Raw genomic sequence first — 7,594 nt, 5'->3', positions numbered from 1 at the left:
CTTTCGTTTGTGCTGCCCAGAGCAGCAGTGATCAGACCCAAAGCTCAGTTTCTCAGTCTCATTTTTCTAGCTTTCCTGTAATTCGCCGTGTGCTGCCGTGGCTCACAGGAGACTAGGACTTACTGCAGAGGTTCTAGTAACGTCCCCTTTCCCTGTTCCCTACAGTAGCTGAAAAGGAGTGGGCTCCAGGAAGGTTTACAAGAGGGCTCAGTTTGCAGAGTCCTTTGAGTGTCCATCAAGGAGTATTGGGGGGGGGGTCACCCTGTGGCATATGTGTGATCACTAGACCACTGACAGTCACATGTAGTGCAATAAATTGCATGGTGTGTCATCAAGGCACTGCTGTGATAGTATAGTATTCATGAGCACAGCTTTTTAGGGTGACCAGCAATAAAGTCAAACCATCTCTACTGATCAGGACATATTCATTAAGTAATTTCTCATTTTAAACCCTAAGTACTCACTTTTAATCCATTAGAAGAAAAATAAAAGGAATGAGGAAAGTTTCAGAATGCTAAAAAGAAGATGGAAAAGGTAGAAAAGTGAAAAAAATATAAACAGAAAACAAAATGTAAGGGATAACAATGTTCAACAAAATACACATTCAGATTAGACTCAAATTCAGCCGTAGTACTTTTTTTTTTCTATCTAGCAGAAAACAAATACTTTATTTTTTTGCTTTCATTTTATAACCCTTAAAGTTCCTTAATTCAACTAGGGCACACATACGCAAAGCCACCAGAACAAGGATCACTTAAAGAGCTGGATGTAGAAAATATTATTGCAGTATACTACAAATATGGAACCCTGTTATATGAGCTACAAAAAGCAGCATTTGCCTTTATAGAGTTGAGTGCAATTTGTACATTAAAAAATTCTATAAATGAAGGGAACACCAACACAACAGAAGATATGCCCATCACAGGCGCCCGCCCTGGGAAGCGCGGGCAGTGGTCACCGACCGGGCAGGAGGACTGTTCCCCGGGGCCACGCGGAGGCCTCTTCTGGGCGAGGGACTGGGTCACATCTGGTTCCAGGTCAGATTTCCTTCCCACCTCACCTGGGCAACGTGTCACTGAGGATAGGGAAGACACTGCCCACAGGCTGCGGAGTGGGAGCAGCAGGGCATCGGGAACGCAGGAATGCATGGCGTGGGACCTTTCGGGGCCCAGAGACAAGGAGATTGTCTTGAGGATGGAAGAGGAGAGGAGCACAGGATAGAAAATAGAGGCAAGAGGGGTCCATGTGGAGGTGACGACCTGGAGGTGCGGGCAGCATTGACAGGAGCTCCCTAGCCCAGGGACACAGGAGAGGAGGACAGCAGGAGGAAGGGATCCCTGATAGTAAACCCAAAGCCAGCCTCATTCCCAGCCCATCCCTGCGAGCCAAAGCTCGACTCTTTGGCTCCCAGACAGTGGACCCTGCATGCCCAGTGTGCGTAGGCTGGCAGACTTGGCTGCACACCCCGAGGGAGGAACCGCGGGGCGCCTGCCCTAGCCCGGGAGACTCCCACGCCCTGACTTCTGTGGCTTGGCTGGGGGGGGGGTGCTGCAGGTGCTGCGGGTGGAGGTGCAGGGCAGGGGTAGCTGCCGCTGCAGGCCCAGGAGCAAGCAGGGTGGGGTAGAGGGCAGCGTGCAGGACAGCATGGAAGGTGAAGGGCCTGGGGTGGACGGCAGAGGCGGGGATGATGTGGATGGGGTGACTGGCGAGGAAGGTGGCCGGGTGGCCGGGGATGATGGAGTGAGTGAGGTGCGACAGGGAGATGGGCGTCAGGTGGGGCTGGGGGATGTGGTGCACGTGGGCCGGGGGCTGTGGGTGGGCGTGGGGGTGGATGCCAATGGTGGCGGCCAGGTGGTGCTGCAGGATGGCGTGCTGCACCCTGGTAATGCAAGTGGCCGAGGTCGCGGCGAGATGCCGCAGGTGGATGGGCTGCAGGGCAGAGGTGGCGGGGGCCAAGGGCAGCCGAGGCAGAGAAGGCCTTCACTTGCTTGGCCAGCAGCTGTTGTTGGATGTGCTGCGGCGCGGCCTGCTGGAGCTTGCTGGACTTCTTCATCACCTCGGGCTTGAAGGTGATGGGCTGGCAATCCAGGGGAGCCAGCAAGGCGTCCTCTGCCCCCTTGGGGACTCCATGCGGGGCTTGGAAAATCTCCCAGGAGGAGGCCCGAGGCCCGAGGCCTGAGGCCCGCAGGCTTCCTTACCCGGGCAGCTGGAACACTGGACTGTATGCTTTCCTCCTGGTCAGCTCTGTGAGTAGTGTGAGGCCCTTGACTGCGCAGGCACCTGCCCCAGAAAGTGGGTGTCGCCTTTGACTGAGAGGGCGGGGCCTGCAGGCAGTGGGCCTGTCAGTTGGAGTCTGGCCTTGATCAGCCCAAGGTCCAGTTACCAGAACTGGATGGGGAGGGTGAGTCACTGTGGAGGACTACAGGGCTGAGGCACTGGGACCCAGGGGAACTGAACTGAACCGGGTTTTAGGAGTGGAAGGGCTGCATCTGCAGAGGGGCCCTGGGCCGGGGGTGTGGCCAAGTTACACCCCACCCGGCTAGGCTCCGCCCCTTCCGGCAAATTGCCCACCCCCCCACGTTTCCGTGCTCAGGCTCAAGCCCTCAAATGTTTTGCAGGTCCCGCCCGATGCGTCACTCCCGTGTTCCAGCTATGAAGGTAAGGAGCGGTCTACAGGCTCAGGCCCTGAGAGGTGGTTCTCCAGTGGCTGGGGCCGGAGGACTGGCCATTTTCACCCTCCTCTCTGCCCCAAGGACCCTGCCGCTGCTCCACTCTCCAACTCCCTTGGTCCGGTGGGGCCTTCCCCTCTCTCCCTTGACCCAGCCTGGCCCCTCCCCCTCCCCCAGTGCCCCCCCCCGCATCCTTCTACCAGTCTTCTCCCGGGTCTCTTCTCCCCTACCCCTCCCTTCGTCTCTTCCTGTCCCCTCTTCGACCCCCTCTCCCTGTCCTTATATCCCCACCCCGCCCGCTGCCTCTCCATCTAAGATCTGTTCTGCCTGCACGACCTTCTTTCCCTTGGGACCGGTGTTGGGTGGAGGCTGTGCATGTTTCTGTAGTGTGCAAACCATAATGAAGTGTAATCTTTTCCTCCTGCTAAACCTCCGGAGCATCAGGTTGAAGCCTTGCCTTTGTCCTCAGAGCCAGTCCCTCGGTGGTTTGGGGCCCGAGGATTCACGCATTGCCTTCACCACTCCAGACCACTACCTTCCGGGACGCCAGACACCTAGCTCTGGAGGGACAGAGCTGGTGCCACACTCCAGGGTTCGAGGCTGCTGCCTAGCACTCCGCACGTCCACCCAGGATGCCCAGCTGATCATGCCCCTCAAGGCCTTCCTGCAACTTGACCGGCAGAACTAACGGGGCCCAGCAGGTAAGGAGGGTAAGAATGTCATGCTTGGAGTTACAGTCTTTGCTTTTCTTAATCACATGTATTTAAATTTTTCTGTCTTTTCATAATTAGGTTTATGTTTTGTTTTTTTTGTTTTTGTTTTCGGCCGGGGATCGAACTCGGGTCCTTGCGCTTGTGCAGCAGGTGGCAAAACCACTGAGCTAAATCCCCGGCCCTCTTTTCATAATTTGATAGCTCGTTTGATTTGTTGCTGTGGCGTCGAAATTGACTTGCTAGTATTTTGTTGGAGAATTTTGCATCTGTTCCTCAGAAATACTTGCGTGTACATTTATTTTGTAATGAACTTGTCTAGCTTTGATATCAGGGTAAGACTGACCTCCAAAAACAGTTTGGGCATATTGTGACCTCTTCAGTATTTTGGAAGAGCTTGAGAAAGACTGTATTTGTTCTTTAAATATTGGGTGGAACTAGGCTAAAAAGGCATCAAGTCCCGGATTTTCTTTGATTAGAGATTTTATTATTGATTCAATCTCCTTGGTTACTGGTCCTTTCAGATATCCTGTTTCTACATGTCTGAGCCTTGATAGATTGTATATGTTCAGGAATTATTCAATCTATCTTTCTCTCTCTCTCTCTCCCTCTCTTCCTCTTCTCCTCTCCTTCTCTCCTCCTCTCCTCCTCTCCTCCTCTCCTCCTCTCTTTCTGTCTTTCTTTTTCTTTCTGAAGCAGGCTCTCACTGTGCAGTTCAGGCTGGCCTTGAATTCACTGTGTAGCTGAAACTGGCTTTGAACTTGGGACAGTCCTCCTGCCTCAGCCTTCCCAGTGCAGGGATTACAGGTGTGTGCCACCATGCCTGGCTCACGTTATAAAATTTTCAGCCGTTTATTGAGCATAGTAGTCTCTTATGATCCTAGGTATTTTTGTGGTATCAGTTGGAATGTGACCTTTCTTTTCAGATGAGATTCCAAAACTGTTTTATTCCTAGTTAGTCCAGCTAATGTTTTGTCAATTTCATCTTTTAAAAAATAACTCAGCTTTGTTGATCTTTTCTATTTTTCTATTCTCTGTATCATTTATTTTCTTCTCTGATTCTTTATTTCCTTCCTCGTACTAACTTTGGGCTTAGTTTGTTGTCCTCTTCCTATTTTTTTGAGATATAAATGTAGGTGGTTTGAGGTCTTGTTTCTTATGGTAAGGTTTTATTGATATAAACTTCCTTCTTTTTAGTAGTACATTGTAGTATTCCATTAGTCTTGGTTTGTTGTGTTTCCATTTTTGTTTGTCCTAAGTTGTTGTGATAAAGAAATAATGCACAACAGGGCAGGCCTTTGTCTGTTGCCCCCCCACCCCAATGTTTTTCCATAGGATGTTCTGTTCAAGCAGTGTAACTGTTTGTACTGCAGGATGCTTATACCTAAGGTTTCAAGAATGTTCTGTTAACTCTGCCCATCTGCCTCAATGAGCGTGCTCACCCAGTAGGTGGGCCCACCCCCTACCCCAGAGATCTCTATGTAAGGTTGCTTGCATTACCATTCAGGGCTTTAGCCTTCAGAGTATGAACTCTTCTGAGTCCTCCAGCATAATAACAAATCCCTCCATCTTTCTGAGCACCGCTTGACTTCTTTGCCACCAGAGACCTTCAGGTAACTAACATTGGTCGTAACACAGAGCTATAACACTTGGATGTAAGGCTGAGCTGTCGCACTTTGCTGTAACAGTTTTTTTGAATATCTTTGGGATTTCTTTTTTTGACCCATTTTCTGCTTAGGGAATGGTGTTTAATATCTACATATTTGTGCACATTTTAGTTTTTCTCCTGCAACTGATTTCTTGTGTAATACCATGGTAGTCAGAAAATATTCTTGCTGTGATTTCAGTCTTCTCAAATTTACTAAGAATTGTTTTGTGACCTAATATGTCCTCCATCCAGAAGAGTGTTTTGTGTGCACTTTTCCTCTTGTACTTTTCAGTGGCATGTTCTGTACATATCTTTTGCAGTATAAATTCAAGTCTTTATTGATTACTATCAGGATGATCTATCTGTGGTTAAAAGTAGGGGATTAGGGCCAGGGATTTAGCTTAGTGGTGTCGCTACCTCCTGCACAAGGACCCAAGTTTGATTCCCGGTGACAAAAGAAGAAAAGTAGGTGATTAAAAGCTAATGTTTTTGTATTGCTGTTTATGTCTCTCTTCAAATCTATTAATATTTTTTCATGTATTTAGGTGCTCCAATCTTGAGTGTATATATGTATTTGCATTTTTTATGTTTTCTTAATAAATTGACTCATTTACCATTATCCGATGAATTTGACTCAGAGCAGAAAAAACTTTAAAGTTCCTTTTGCCGGATAGAAGTAGATGAAGTTGCTGACTTACAAACAAGTTCATTCTCAGAGAATGTTTGTAAGTCAGATTCATTGCTAAGTCTGACAAAGTGAGTCTTACACAATACACCTGCGAAAGTTTGCAATTTGAATGTTTGTAATTTGGAGACTTACTGTATACCTAGGTCTGCTGTTTTTTGATTTCTATTTGCACAAAATATCTACTTCCATCCATTGACTTCCCATGTCTGAGTGTCCTTAAAGCTTTTGCAATCTATTTTTTTTTTTTTTTGGTAGCGGGGATCAAACTTGGGTCCTTGTGCTTGTGCAGCAGGCGGCGAAACCACTGTGCTAAATCCCCAGCCCCTTAAAGCTTTTGTATCTTGAAGGTAGCAGCACTTTGTTTTGTTTTTTGTTTTGTTTTGCAGTCAGCCTTTGTGTGTCTTAGAATTGAAGGATTTAATAAATTTACATTCCCGTTAATTATGGATATGTGTGGGTTTATTATGGTCATTCTCTTAATTTTGTTATTTATTTATTTTATTTTTTGCTGATTTATAGTTCCTTTGTTTCTGTATTGGTCATTTGCTGTTTGTGATTTGTTTGTTTTTCTTTTTTAAAAAATTTCTATTGGGCCGGGCATTTAGCTCAGTGGTTCTGCCACCTGCCTCGAAAGTGCAAGGTCCTGAGTTTGATCCCCGGTACCAAAAAAAAAAGTTGATTGCTACATTTTAGATATTTGTAATGATGACATCCAACATAGGGAATTTGTACCTGTACATGGTATAGCTTTCTTCTTTTTTTCCCATTCATTTCCCCTCCCTTCCTCCCCTCTTCCCCTCATTTTTTTTTTTTTTTTTTTTTGTGGTACCAGGGATCAAACTCTGGTTCTTGCAGTTGTGAGGCAGGCGGGGGAAACCACTGAACTAAATCCCCGGCCCTTCCCCTTCTTATTTACAAAAGCTTTTGTTTCCATTCTTTCTTTCTATTCTTTTTTCTTGTCCCTTTTTTTCCTTTTCTGCTCCCTGTCCCTTGTTCCTCTTCTCACTTGAACACTTTCTTCACATTTCCCTATATCTATTACACATTTATGGACAGTTTTGGTTTCTCATGCCAGAGAAACAATGCAATGTTTAAACACGTGTGTCTGATGGATTTCACTTAAGAGTATGGTTTCAAGATACATCCTTTTATCTAGAAATGTCTCAAGCTCATCCTTCTTTATTGCACAGTATCATCCCATTGTATAAAAAACCCCCACATCTTTTTTTATCCACTCATCAGTTGATGGGCATGTGGGCTGTTCCCAAGATTTAGCTATTCCGAACTGTTCTGCTATAAACATGTGTGCATATATCACTGTGGTATGAAGCTTTTAATTCTTTAAGGAAGATACCAAGAAGGTAAATGGAACCTCTAGTTTTATTTTGGGGGGGAATCTCCACACTGATTTCCATAGTGGTTGTACCAGTCTGCACTCCCACCAACAGTGGAGCAGGGTTCCTTTTTCCCCACAGCTCCACCAGCATTTGTTACTGGTTGATTTCTTGATAACAGCCATTTTTTCTGGAGTGAGATGGAATCTCAGTGTTGTTTTAATTTGCATCTCTTGAATGAGCAGTGATGTTGAGCATTTTTCCATATATTTATTTACCATTTCTACTTGTTCATCTGAGAAGTGTCTATTCATTTTAGATGGTCTTTTTTGGATTGGGTCTTTAAATTTAGGGGGGTCTGATTTTTTTAAGTTCTTTATATATTCTAGATATTAGTCCTTTGAGGAACAGCTGGCAGAATTTTTTTAATCACAGTGTGGGTTGTCTCTTCATGCTGTTGGTGGTTTCTTTTGCTGTGCAAAAGCTTTTTAATATGAGATCTTGGTTGTTGATTCTTTGTCATATTTCCTGTGCAATCAGGGTTT

Source organism: Heterocephalus glaber, unplaced genomic scaffold, assembly GCF_053883595.1.
Source record: "Heterocephalus glaber isolate CG9 unplaced genomic scaffold, H.glaber_assembly_v1.0 deba00001737, whole genome shotgun sequence".
NCBI lineage: Eukaryota > Metazoa > Chordata > Mammalia > Rodentia > Bathyergidae > Heterocephalus > Heterocephalus glaber.
Note: the sequence above shows the minus strand (reverse complement) of the source record.